This window comes from Gopherus flavomarginatus, chromosome 4 (assembly GCF_025201925.1).
Source record: "Gopherus flavomarginatus isolate rGopFla2 chromosome 4, rGopFla2.mat.asm, whole genome shotgun sequence".
Classification (NCBI taxonomy): Eukaryota; Metazoa; Chordata; order Testudines; family Testudinidae; genus Gopherus; species Gopherus flavomarginatus.
In genome coordinates this window covers 89,417,436-89,430,609 of record NC_066620.1, presented here as the reverse complement: position 1 = coordinate 89,430,609, position 13,174 = coordinate 89,417,436, and the positions used below count along the sequence as shown (strand labels likewise).

At 50.6% G+C, this 13,174-nt stretch overlaps 1 protein-coding gene across 5 annotated transcripts in view; it reads left to right on the top strand.

Moving 5' to 3' along the window:
* Window positions 1-3,242: 3,242 nt before the first annotated feature.
* The window catches only part of LOC127048926 (centromere protein J-like), an 82,185-nt gene continuing 72,253 nt past the window's right edge, over window positions 3,243-13,174 (top strand). For all 5 annotated transcript variants that reach the window (XR_007773826.1, XM_050949031.1, XM_050949030.1 and 2 more), the window contains exon 1: window positions 3,243-3,723. The gene's annotated coding sequence lies outside the window, so the exon portion shown is untranslated. The remainder of the gene's footprint in view (window positions 3,724-13,174) is intronic.

The window sequence follows — 13,174 nt, the reverse complement described above, 5'->3', positions numbered from 1 at the left end:
TCCCCACAGCCTGAATTTGGGCACCTATCTCTGCAGTGCTGGAATCCACAAGAATCCAGCATCAGAGTGTTTTAGGAACAATGCAGGAGAAATCAACTGCCCTAAGATGGGAAAATTACAAAACAAATATGCACTCCCTCCATATTCTCCATTTTAGGGACAGAATTGGGTACACCTCATCTGTTCCCCATTCTCAGACCCCACTTGTCTCATGATGACTTTTCTCTTTATCTTCATTTCCTGATGTTCTCTTTCTCCTGTGTACATGCCCAGAGGCAGAAACTTAGATGCTGAGGGAACTTTTAACCTGAAAACATAGGCACTGCATGAGTATAGGCACCTACAAGTTTCAGCAGGAGTTTTGTGGAGTGCAGTGGTGCCTACGTTGTGGATTTAGGTGTTCACGTACCTTTGTGGGTTGGGCCCCCTGTCTATCTTTAGTAGGATGTTTTTATCTGTGATCTGCTTTTTCATTCTGTTCCTGCTCCTCTCCACTCTATTAAACTGAATTTAGCATTCTTTGTTAGAGAAAAGCTTTGTGTAATCCAAATGAAATAGCAGTTTCTCCTCCAGTGTAGTTTCTGCTGCCTCAAGCTGAGTTGTTTCAATGTGACTGATCAGCATCTCAGACAAATTAAGTGGGAAGAGTAACAGCCCCAACTTGTCTCATAATGACTTATCTTCATTTGCTGATCTTCCCTTTCCCGTTGTTCCTCATTTTTTCTCCCTGCTATTGCTCCGAGTGGGTCCTATAGCGGGCTGCAAAAGGAGCATAGAAATCTGTTAATAGGCAGTCCAGCTGCTTAAAGGGAATTGCCCACCAGGCTGTGGCACACTTCAGTGGCTCAGGCTCAGCCCCAGCTATGAGGAGCTATATGAAGCAAGACAGATTGGAGCATGACAGCTCTCTCTGCCACTACAACTCTTCTATCTACCCCTTTCCCTGATGCTTCTAATTCCCTCTCTGCTCCTGCCTTATGCTCATTCACTCTTAAATTCTCTGGGCAAATTAGAAACCTGGAATCAGAATTTAGAAGCTTTGGGGGAAAATCTGGCCACCAGCACTGCACGCCATGTGTTACTGAGAGATTCCACTCCATTTTAAAACACAGCATCTGGTACAACCCTGAAATACCAGCGCTGTAGCTGAGAAATATGAATATATTGATGGAGTTACTCTAGATCTCCATCAGTGTAATGGCCCAGCATGTCCAAAGGGGAAGTTTTCTTTGCAGTAAAATGCCTCTAAATTGTGTATACTTTTCAAAAATGTTTAGCATTTGGTTAAATATTATTCCCCACAAAACCATGAACAATTAATATTCACTTGATAAATGTGATCTTTGGTGACCACCACAGTATTTGCCATGTGGTATGCAAGTGAGAACTATAATTTAACTGGTAGTATTCAAAGATAGTTATCTTGCACTGCATTTCATAGAGGAATACTTTTTTCTATGCAGAAGGTTATGAGTGAGGAAAGGCGAAGCTTGATGTGGAGGTTTTTCACTGTGACAGCTTTAGATCAACCTGAGTGAGCAATTTGTAAAACAAAAATCTCCCATGGCATTGGGGCATCAGGTTTCATTAGAACTGCCAAGATAAACCACATGCAGGTCAAGCACTCCAGTGTATACCAAACAGCAGGCGCTAAAGAAACGTGCTAAAATTAAAATAAGTTATGACAACTAGACTATTGCACCAAATTTGGTAGTTGTTACTGTTAGAAACCATTGAACAAATCATGCTAAAAAGTACCAGAATCTGTAGCAGCAAGAAAAAAAAAAGTACAGCACAAACACTTGTTAAGAAATCACATATGGACAGTGTAGATCTGTGCAAGTGTAGGACAACATTTTAGATGAACCACAGTCTCAAGTGGCATCAACTTACTGTGCATACAGAACTAGAATTTTCTATGTCTGGCCATGTATTTTTTATCATGATCCTGCTGGATGGTGGAAATACAATATTCTTCATCTTTCAATTCTTGTTGCTATTACAGTCTAATTTCTAAGAATGTCGCTGAATGGTGGGCCATCTAAGAGGCTCTCCAGGATTGCTGAGGATATGTATTCAGACCAGAGATGTTTAGAGACTTTAAAATGCACTTTTAATGATAAATAACAAGAATAAGGACCATATCTTCAGATGGTGTAAATCACTGTGGTTCCACTGAAGTCAATGGAGCTACCCTGATTTACCCTGGCTGAGGATTCAACCCAGAATGTGTGTACTTGTATTTGATGCAGACCGAATGTTTTAACAAATATCAAAATAATTATCACTGCTTCTGACTTTTGTAAAATCATTGCTAGTGGGGATTTAGCACCAATTACAATCAGATTGTCAGCAAATAACATTCACTATGAGTCTGTATTAAAACCTTTACTGGATAGGATAGAGAAGTTCTTCCAGAAAGTACAAAGAGACTTTTGGCATTGGTTTACATTCAATTTAAAATTTTAAAATATATAATGTTCAAATGATTAATTAGTATTTTTGCTAGCTGAGTAGTTACTGCAAATGACATTATTTTTAGGTGAACATTCTGTAGAGTCGTAATTCCCAAACAGTGAGGCCTGACCCACCAGTGGATCACAGGAAGGGACTAGATAGATCGCTTGTCACTGCCCCCCCCCCCATAAGTCCCTGCCCCATGCGTGCCAAGAAGCGCTCCTGTGTCCCCTGACTTCTAACAGGCCAGGACAGCAGGCCCCAGTGTGGGGAGTGGGACCTGGCTCTAGCAGCTGACAGCTGAAGCTGAAAACATCACAGAGATCTGATAAAGTCAGAGAGTCAGTGCCTGCCACGACCTCCATGACTAAATGGTATCCTTAATCATCAGGAACTCTGGTTCAAAGTGGTTCATAAAGCTCACAGTGCACTTACAAGAAGGGAAAATTTAGCTTGCACCTGGACCTTTGCCCCTTATGCGTATTTCCATTGATCTTCAGTATGCACCCAGAGCAGACCGGACTTCAGTTTTCAGCCTGTTAAACTGCATCTAACTGGGCAGCATCACATACCCATGTGCAGCATCCCCTGTCCCGCAGCCCACTCCACTCCCTCAATGCGTGGGGAGGTGAAGGGACTGTAGGGCTCAACAGCTGTTACCAAGGGCAGTGAGATGCTCCGCCTCGGGATTTGCGCTGGTGCCGCCAGCAGGGATCGGTGCCTGGCGCTGTGCAGCCTCTTCCAGGGGCTCTGGGCAGCGCTTCTGGAGACACGTGGGGCCGGTGTGCAAGGCGGCTGTTGAGGCGCTCCCCCGGGCAGCTCCCTCGCTCCTGCCCCGCTGGTGAGTTCCTGAACCACCGTCCTCAGGGCGGGCTCTCACTGAAGGGCCACGGGAGGCAGGGACAGAGAGACGGGACAACGCTTCCCTTGCCTGGGGCCGCACTTGCTGTTTACAGTTGCTGTAGCTACCGCCGCAGCTCAACGGCTCCAGGCTGCTGCAGAGCTTGGCAGCTCCCCGCGCGGACCCGGGACTGCAGAGAGGGGGACGGGCACAATGTCAGGGTCCTGGCTGTATAATGCAGCGTCCTGCTGACCCGTTTTACGACACTAGGCAGTAGCAGCTGGAGGCTGCTCTGAAAGAGCCACTGCTGAGGTTTACAGCCCACTGCGCCTGCAAGCTTGGAAACTCCCTCCTTGGCAGCAGGAGACGCTTTAGGACCCAAGGGAAAGGCTGCTGCAGCCGGGGCTCAGGAGAGCTCAGGGCAGGTAAGGGAGCCAGTGCCTGGAGGAGAGAGCTGCGGCTCCCGGGTGGCTTTCTGGGGTAGCCAGGCGGGGAGGGGCTGGTGCGCAATGTGGAGAGCCCAGCACCGGCGGGGGCGGAGCTGTAGACGCCGGCAGTAAAAGCCCAGAGCCTGCTGTGTACTGGGGGAGGGGCTGCTGTGCAGGGGACGGGGGCAGACGCGGCAGTGAGCGCTGGAGGCAGCTGGCAGCTGTGTGCTGAGGGAGGGGAGGTGGGGGAGAGGCCCTGTGCAGGGGCGGCTCTAGACATTTCGGCGCCAGCGGACACTCCGCAGGCACGTCTGCGGGAGGGGTCCACCAGAGCCGCGGGACCAGCGGACCCTCCAGCCTGCCCGCTGCTCTCCCGGCGACCGGCAGAGCGCCCCCAGCGGCATGCGGCCCCAAGCACGCGCTTGGTGTGCTGGGGCCTGGAGCCCGGCCCTGGCCCTGTGGATGCTGCCCAGAGCAGGTGTAAGCGCTGCAGCCCGTCGAGGGAGCCCTGCCTGCCTGCCCAGGGGAAGTTCTGCAGCCGTTTTGCTGTGCCCACGTGTCTGTGAGGAGGGGTGAAGTTGGCGTGAGTCTCATACAGCAGCCCGCCCCCAGCCTTTGCTCTGTGCCCTGGGGTGAGTCAGGTGTCTCCAGTGGATATTAACCCTGGCAGACCGGGTGCACATGAGCCCATCTGCCTCCCACCCCACACATCGTTTCTGCATGCTCTGAACACGAGAATAGGAGAAAAGTCCAAGGGCGCTGAATGGGGAGCTCTATTCTCTGTTGCCTGGCCCCATTTTGGGACAGGGGAGGGTCATGCCCCACCAGGAGGCTCCCACCTAAGTTCCCGTGAGATGCATGCAATCTGCTGGGATCACCTCTTCTCATTAGCATCAAGAGCTCTGTAGGTGATGCTGGGTGAGCCTGAGCTGCAGGGGAATCGTTTTGTGCTACCACTTACAGAAAGGGGTTTGCTTCATTTCAAAACATGCAGAAGAATGGGCCCAAATCCACTGAGGTCAGCCTATTGACTCAGTAGGACTGCTCCCAGTGTAAACAATAATATCCATCAGTAAGGGATTACAGGATCGAGCCCCTGGACTGGAAATATTTTTTGTAAATGAATGTTTGCTCTTACATTAATTTACAGCCGTGAGTTCTATCAGCTCTGCATTGGAGCTCTCAGGCAGACAGCCAGGGTGGTGAAGGACAATTTAATTAGACTATCTGGTCAGACATTCCTTTGCTGAAATAAACATTAATTCCTATAAAATCAGCAGACCATTGAAGCAAACATACTGCACAACAGGAGTTCAATGAAATAAATAAAAAATCAGTGTACAGAAAACAATTGCTAATTTAAAATCCATAAAAGCAGTTAAGGAAGTATCTGCTGCAATATATAGCCCTGAGCCTTCAATCAAATCCATGTAGTTGGCTCTTTGCATGTACAGCGTCACATTTATTTCAGTAGGTGTCCACCCACACGGAGCTAATTGTAGGATTGGGCATAAATGCTCCCCACCTCTCCAATCTTTTCATATCAAAGTGTAACTTGCCTAGAGTGAAATGGTGTATCACAAACTTTCTCTCAATTAGTTTACATAAGTAGCGATTTTCTGAAATGTATATATTCCAGAAATCCTAGGAGAGAGGCAAGAAAAAATTTTTTTTAACTGCAAAGATTTTGTTTGTATCTCACAAGGGGAGAAAAAGGCAAGGTATTGCCCTACATTTTAACGAGAATTGTTTTTACTGGAACTCGAAATCAAGGAACTGAGTTAAAATTCTGATTACAGTTTTAATCTGTTATTTTAATTATTTAAAAAATAGTGTAAAGAAATTTGTTACCAAGTTCATGAGACTTCATGTGTATCAGAACACAGAGGGACCTGTACGCACATGGGTATGTCATCTCTCTACTCCACTGGTATCAAAGCAGAATTGTATTATTACTTTTGAGAGTCATCGCCAGAAGTGGTAGGCGAGGGGGTTGTAGTCTCAGCCTGATCAGTAGCCATCCATCACACCAAGAGGAGGAAGCTGGATGAGAGTGGTGCTAGGCGTCTGCAGGGCCTATTTCTGTTCTTTTGTTCCGTCATGCCTCTAAGCAGAGTTCCTCTGGGCAGTATCCAGTGACTCCTTAGATGCCTTTGAGGAGCAGTGGGCGCTGTCAGGGCTTCTTTGCTTAGTGTCCCCTTCTGGTTACCTAATTTTTCACCCTGTGATCTTCACTCCCATCCCTGGGTTTTACATTTGTTGTCCCTCGCTGTTACCTGTGGTCTAGGTTCGCTGGCCCCCTCCCCCAAAAATGAGGGGAAGGGCCTTTAGCTCTGAGTGGGTTTAAGCCAGCCATCTCCCAGAACCACATTAAGTACACACTTTCCCACTTCTGCAACAAGTGAAGCAGTGTCCTACAGACAAGAGTCTCCTCCACTACACAACACTGATTCACCTCCAGAGCATCATCTATCTTGTGTACTGAATGAGACAGGGTCCTCTGGGAAAAATAGTATGTGATGATCACTTGGATGGATAAAGGCTGTATTATAACACATACACACAAGGGGGCCAAATTAAGATTGCACAACCAACCTGAGATTTACTAATTTTTGCAACCTAATAATGTTTTTTCCACATTGTTTTTTTGGGGTATAATTTCTTAGTTTTTTAGAAAAGCAAACTGAAAAAACATAAATTCCTAATCTGGCATTATATTGACCACCGCATGGGTCACCAGCAGCACTGGAACCTTGAGATCCACCACACAGACCTCTGTCACTTGAGTTAATGGAGTAACTGGTAGAAGTAGTATGTTGTCATCCTCTAGGTAGAGCAGCACTAGAGGAGAGTGGATAACTTTACCAGCATGGTTCAAGATATTGGCAGGCAACAGACAAATGGTGAGACTCCGGAATCTTCAGTTCCATTCCAAGCTCTGTAAGGGTGTGTTCTCTAGTGGGCACAGATTCTTCTGTCCATTTCCACTCCTGCTTGACCCCTTCTATCTCACGCCCTCCACCTTATCCCTGCCTCAGTCCTGTCTCTTCCCCACCCTGGCTCTTTGTCCTATTTCCAGTCTCTGCTCCTTAGACTGCTTATCCTATTCTTAATATCCTTGCTAGAAAGTCCTAGTCTACCTCTCAGGACTACCTGTTCCAGTATCCTCTTTCAGTCCCAATCTCTCAGCAGGTACTTTTCCTAGTCTTGCCCAGCCATTCCCAGTCCCACTACCACCACCCTGGTTTCTTGTCTCCCGTCTCCTTGCTCAGCCATTCCCAGGTTCCTCCCAATGCCCCAATCTGCCTCTCTCTTCCCCTGGTTTCCCGTCATCCTCTCCACTTCTCCTGTGTCCTATCCCCATTGGGTCCCAGTATTCCTCCCCAGGCTTTTCATCCAACCTGTATCCCTGCCTTCCCTAGCTTCTTCCCCTGATCTACTCCTCTTAGTCTCCTCCTCCAAATTCCAAACTCTGGCTCTTGTCCCCACTGTGTTCAAGTACCCGTCTGGGCTGCCTGGGAGTCAGCAGGGGGGTAATTGGGAGCACAGGAAAGACTGGCTTTTTGCTTTCAGTTCTGGTGCCCAGCTGCACACTAGTGCCTGTATCCCTAGCATGGAGGGAGCGTGCTCATTCTGTGGGGATGGTGCATGTGTAGTCTGGTCTAATATAAGAACTCTGAGGGGCTGGAGCATGTTCACTTGCCCTGTGAGAATGGTGCATGCACGGTCTGGTCAGCACTAGGAGCTGTGAGGGGGTAGAGCATGCTCACTGCTCACGGATGTGTTGGAGATTTTAACTTCTAAATCTAAAACGTCTCTACTGAGCATGTGCAACCTGAGAGTTTTCAGAGGTTTATAACTTGGCCAAATTTGAGTGGATTTTCACAGGAATAGCAAAAGGTGCATCTCTGACACAAAGGCCACCCCCCTTCCAAATTTCAAGCCCCCACTTCAAAGCACGGACAGGCCAACACTTTTCAAAGGAAAGGTTGTCAGAAATGTTTTAACATGGGCAAAACAACAGATTATGTCCTAGTCTCATTCTTGGAAATGACTGAATGGTTTTGGCTGAACATTTCCAAAAAAATTCAACCAGAAGCAGACATTCAGCATGAGACATTTCAACCCAAACATTTCCAGTTTGGCAACATTATAGGAACCTATTTTCAGTTGCTTATAATAGAAATGTCAGGCTAATTTAGTAACCGGTGGTGCTACGAGCCTCACCTGTAATATCATTCCCCAAACAATGCTTTATTATTTGAGAGAAAGGACAAGAGCAGAATATTTCACCAAGCACACTTAATTTACCAGGGGAGCACCTAGATAGTACAGTAAAGAGTACTATAGAAAAACCCCATATTGACAGACATCTATCTTATTGGTCTTGGATTTCTAAAGAGGCAAATGTGAGTCTTGTTGTTGTTACTTAAGCTTCTTAATTAAGTGCCTGCTGACAATGGATATCTCCTCCGGTCAGCGTGTTTGTAGCTGAGGGTTTTGTGGTTGATGGCTGCAGCTGTGCTGCTGTAGCACTTCAGTGTAGACACTATTTCCACAGTCAGGAGCGGTTCTCCCATTGCTGTAGTTAATCCACCTCCCCAAGAATTTCTCGTCAACCTAACATTGTCTACACCAGGGTTTAGATCGGCTTACCTACGTTGCTCAGGGGGGTGGATTTTTCACATCCCTGAGCAACATGGCTGGGTCAATCTAACTTTTAGTGTATACCAGCCCTGAATATCTTCAGTCCAGTTCACCCTCATCTTATAACTAGACTTGGAAGGATTAGATTTTTATTGGGTAGATGTCAGTAAACATCAATTTCACAGTACACGCACATACTGCTGAAAAAATATTTCCATTGACAATAATCGAAAATACAGATGGGCAAAATAAGAAAAAGGCTGCTTGAGAACTTATTAGGGTTTGATGTAAAGATATTTACTTTGTATATCTAAACATGTGATGTTGACAATTTGTATTTAACCATTATTGTCATGGAGTGTGGGGGAGTCCGGCCCTGCACTCCTCTTCCTGGGAACCACAGTGACTCTTGGCCAGCCAGTAAAACAGCAGGTTTATTGGACAACAGGAATGCAGGTTACAGCAGAGCCTGTAGGCACAGTCAATACCCCTCAATCGAGTCCTTCTGGGCTTTCAGGGTACTTGGATCCCAGCTTAGGATACCCTGAATTCCGCCCCACAGCCCCAAACCCAAACTGAACTGCCCCTCCTCCCGCCGGCCGATTCCTTTGTCCAGCTTCCCCGGCCAAGGTGCTAACCCCTCCCCCCTACCTGGCTCAGGTTACAGGCTTAAAGATCCTTTCCCTCACCTAAAGACATCCCCAGCTCTCCCATCCCCCACACCGACAGTCCCTACTCCATCACATCTCTCCCCCCTTCAAGACTGAACTGAGTGGGGTCACTCTGCCCAGTGACCTGGGGAAGTTCAGGGCCCCCTCTCCGGGACAACGTGTCCGCTATCAGGTTGGCACTTCCCTTCACATGGACCACGTCCATGTCATAGTCCTGCAGGAGCAGGCTCCACCTCAGGAGCTTGGCGTTGGCTTCTTTCATCTGGTGCAACCAGGTCAGGGGAGAGTGGTCGGTGTACATGGTGAAGTGTCGCCCAAAGAGATATGGCTCCAGTTTCTTAAGGGCCCACACCATGGCCAGGCATTCCTTCTCGATGGCTGCGTAGTTCTGCTCCCGGGGTAGCAACTTCTTACTCAGGTACACGATGGGGTGTCTCTCCCCCTTTTCATCCTTCTGCATTAACACCGCCCCCAGTCCCGTGTCTGAGGCGTCAGTGAACACCATAAAGGGCTTGTCAAAATCTGGGTTTGCCAGAACTGGGCCACTAACCAGAGCCTCCTTCAGCGCCCGGAGAGCCTGCTGGCACTCCTCGGTCCAGACCACATTGTCTGGCTTCCCCTTCTTGCACAGCTCAGTGATGGGGCTGGCTATGGCTCTAAAATGTGGCACGAACCTTCGACAGTACCCCGCCATCCCAATAAAGGCCTGGACCTGCTTTTTGGTTTGGGGAGTGGGCCAGTCTCTGACCACCTCCACCTTGGCTTTCCGGCTTTAGGCAGCTGCTTCCCACCCGATGGCCCAGGTAAGATACTTCAGCCATCCCCACCTTGCACTTCTCTGCCTTTACGGTTAACCCAGCTTCCCGGAGTTGGTTCAGCACTTGTTTAACCTGGGACACGTGGTCCTCCCAGGTCTGGTTGAAGACGCAGATGTCGTCAATATACGCCACGGCAAAACTCTCCATCCCCCTCAGTAGCTGATCTACCAGGCGCTGGAAGGTGGCTGGTGCTCCCTTGAGGCCGAAGGGCAGGGTCAGGAACTCGTAGAGCCCCAGAGGGGTGATAAAGGCCGATTTCAGCCTGGCATCTGCGTCCAGCGGTACTTGCCAGTAGCCCTTGGTAAGATCCATGGTGGTGAGGTACCGAGCACCTCCCAGCTTGTCTAGGAGCTCGTCAGGCCTGGGCATGGGGTAGGCATCAGATACGGTGATGGCATTGAGCTTTCGATAGTCCACACAGAACCGGATTGACCCATCCTTCTTGGGGACCAGCACCACTGGCGAGGCCCAAGGGCTGGAAGACGGCTGGATCACCCCCAAAACCAGCATGTCCCTGACCTCTGTTTCTAGGTCCTGGGCAGTTTTACCAGTGACCCGAAAAGGGGAGCATCTTATAGGAGGATGTGACCCGGTCTCCACCCGGTGGACAGTCAAATTGGTGCGTCCAGGCTGGTTGGAAAACAGCTGTCGGTATAGATGCAGCCCCCCTCTGATCTCAGCGTGCTGGGCCAGGGTCAGCTGATCAGAGAGGGGAATTGCCTCCAGGGGGGAACCAGGTTTTGTCCCAGGGAATAGATCCACTAAGGGGTCATCTCCCTGCCCCTCCCAATGTCCACACACGGCCAATACCACATTCCCCTTGTCATAGTATGGCTTCATCATGTTCACATGGTACACCCGGCGGTGATGTGCCCGATTTGACAGCTTCACTGCATAGTTTACCTCATTCAGTTGCTTGATAACCTTGAAGGGCCCTTCCCAGGCGGCCTGGAGTTTGTTTTTCCTCACGGGGATGAGAACCATCACCTGATCCCCGGTGGCGAAGGCACTGGCCCGTGCCGTGCGGTCATACCAGACCTTCTGCTTCCTCCGGGCTTGGGCCAGATTCTCCCTGGCTAGGCTCATGAGCTCGGCCAGTCTTTCCCGGAAGGTCAGGACATACTCCACCACTGATTCTCCCTCGGGAGTGGCCCTCCCCTCCCATTCGTCCCTCATCAGGTCTAGGGGCCCCCTTACCCGCCTTCCATACAACAGTTCGAAAGGCAAAAACCCGGTAGATTCCTGGGGTACCTCCCTGTACGCGAACAGCAGGTGAGGTAAGTACTTGTCCCAATCCTGCTGATGCTGGTTCATAAATGTTTTTAGCATCATCTTCAGCGTCCCATTGAAACTTTCCACCAGCCCGTTGGACTAGGGGTGATACGCTGAGGCCCAGTTATGCCAGACCCCACATTTTTCCCACAAGCACCGGAGCAGGGCCGACATGAAGTTGGACCCCTGGTCCGTTAAGACTTCCTTGGGGAACCCCACCCGGCTGAAAATTGTCAGCAGCGCATCTGCCACAGTGTCTGCTTCGATAGAGGACAAAGCCACCGCCTTGGGGTAGCGAGTGGCAAAATCCACCACCACCAGGAGGTATTTCTTCCCCGACCGGGTCGTCTTGCTGAGAGGTCCCACTATGTCCATGGCCACCTTCTGGAAAGGTTCTTCTATGATAGGTAAAGGCCTCAAAGCCGCTTTCCCCTTGTCCCGGGCCTTCCCCACCCTCTGGCAGGGGTCACAGGATTGGCAGTACTGTCGGACATGGGTAAAGACCCCAGGCCAGTAAAAGTTCTGTAGCAGCCTCTGCCTGGTGTGCCAGATTCCCTGGTGCCCTGTGAGAGGGATGTCATGGGCCAGGTACAGTAGCTTGTGGCGAAACTTCTGGGGAACCACCAGCTGCCTCCTGATCCCCCATTACTCCACTTCCCCTGGGGGAGCCCATTCTCGGTACAGGAACCCCTTCTCCCACAGGAACCTCTCCTTGCAACCTCTCCTCATGGTCTGTATCACACTAAGGTCAGCCCGGTCCCTGGGCTTCCGCAAGGAGGGATCTTTCTGCAACTCAGCCTGGAACTCAGCAGCTGGAACAGGGATCTGCTCTCTCTTGCTGGCTGGGTCTGAGGCTGCAGCCTTTCTGAGCTGGGCCCCTGGGCGTTCCGTCCCCCCCACCCCCCCTAGGTTAGGGTCCTACACCTCGGACCAAGTACCTTCCCCGTTGTCAGGGCGCAGTGCCCTTTGCTGACTCTGACTACGAGTCATGACCAGGGCACTTTGGGTGTTACTAGGCCAGTCCTTGAGGTCCCCTCCCATTAACACATCTGTGGGCAAATGTGGGTATACTCCCACGTCCTTGGGGCCCTCCTTGGCCCCCCACTTCAGGTGTACCCTCGCCACGGGCACCTTGAATGGTATCCCGCCCACGCCCATCAGGGTCAGGTAGGTGTCGGGCACCATCCGATTTGAGGCCACCACCTCGGGCCGGGCAAGTGTCACCTCTGCGCCCGTGTCCCGGTACCCAGTGACCTCCCATCTACCTCCAGGGAAACAATGCACTCTTTCCGGAGGGGCAGCCCGCGCCCACCCGGTAAACCAAAACCCGGAGCCTGGAGCATCCAGCCCCCCAGAGGAGCTGACCTGGGGACCTCCTCCCTCCTTCACAGGTGGTATGCTGCCAGCCCCCCTTTCCTGGGAATGTAGCCCCTCCTCCGACTGGGTTTTTACCCAGTCAACCCTCTGCAGGTTGGGTCTGCTTGGTCTGTCCCTGAGCTTGGGGCACTGGGCCCATATGTGGCCTCGTTGGCCACAGTGATAGCAGCCCGTGTCTCGTGGGTCCCCTTGAGTGGGTTGGAGGGACCTGATGCTGGATGTTCCCCTTTTGGGGGGGTTCTCCATAGGCCCCCGCTGGGAGGTCCCATGGTGACTCTCTCTCTTCGTTGAGGCAGGCCTGCTTCTTCGAGACTCCTCCCTGCCATCCCCTGCCCGACTGTCCACAAATTGGTCTGCCAGCTGGCCTGCGTGCTGCGGGTTCTCTGGCTTCTGGTCCATCAACCACAGCCTCAGGTCGGACGGGCACTGCTCGTACAGGTGCTCCTAGGAAGGAGGGGTCTCGGGAAGCCCTCAGCCGCCGGCTGACCACTCCCAGCTGGGACAGACACTGGTGCCTGCGCTGCATCTGCCAGTCTGCTTCCCTCAGAGATAGGGCTCCGTTCATTCAAGCGGTCTCCCTCCTCCAGCTGGGCAATCAGCTGGTCCTTGGTGAGCCTCCCACTGTGCAGCCCCCTTTGCTTGCACAGCTCCACCAGGTCACAC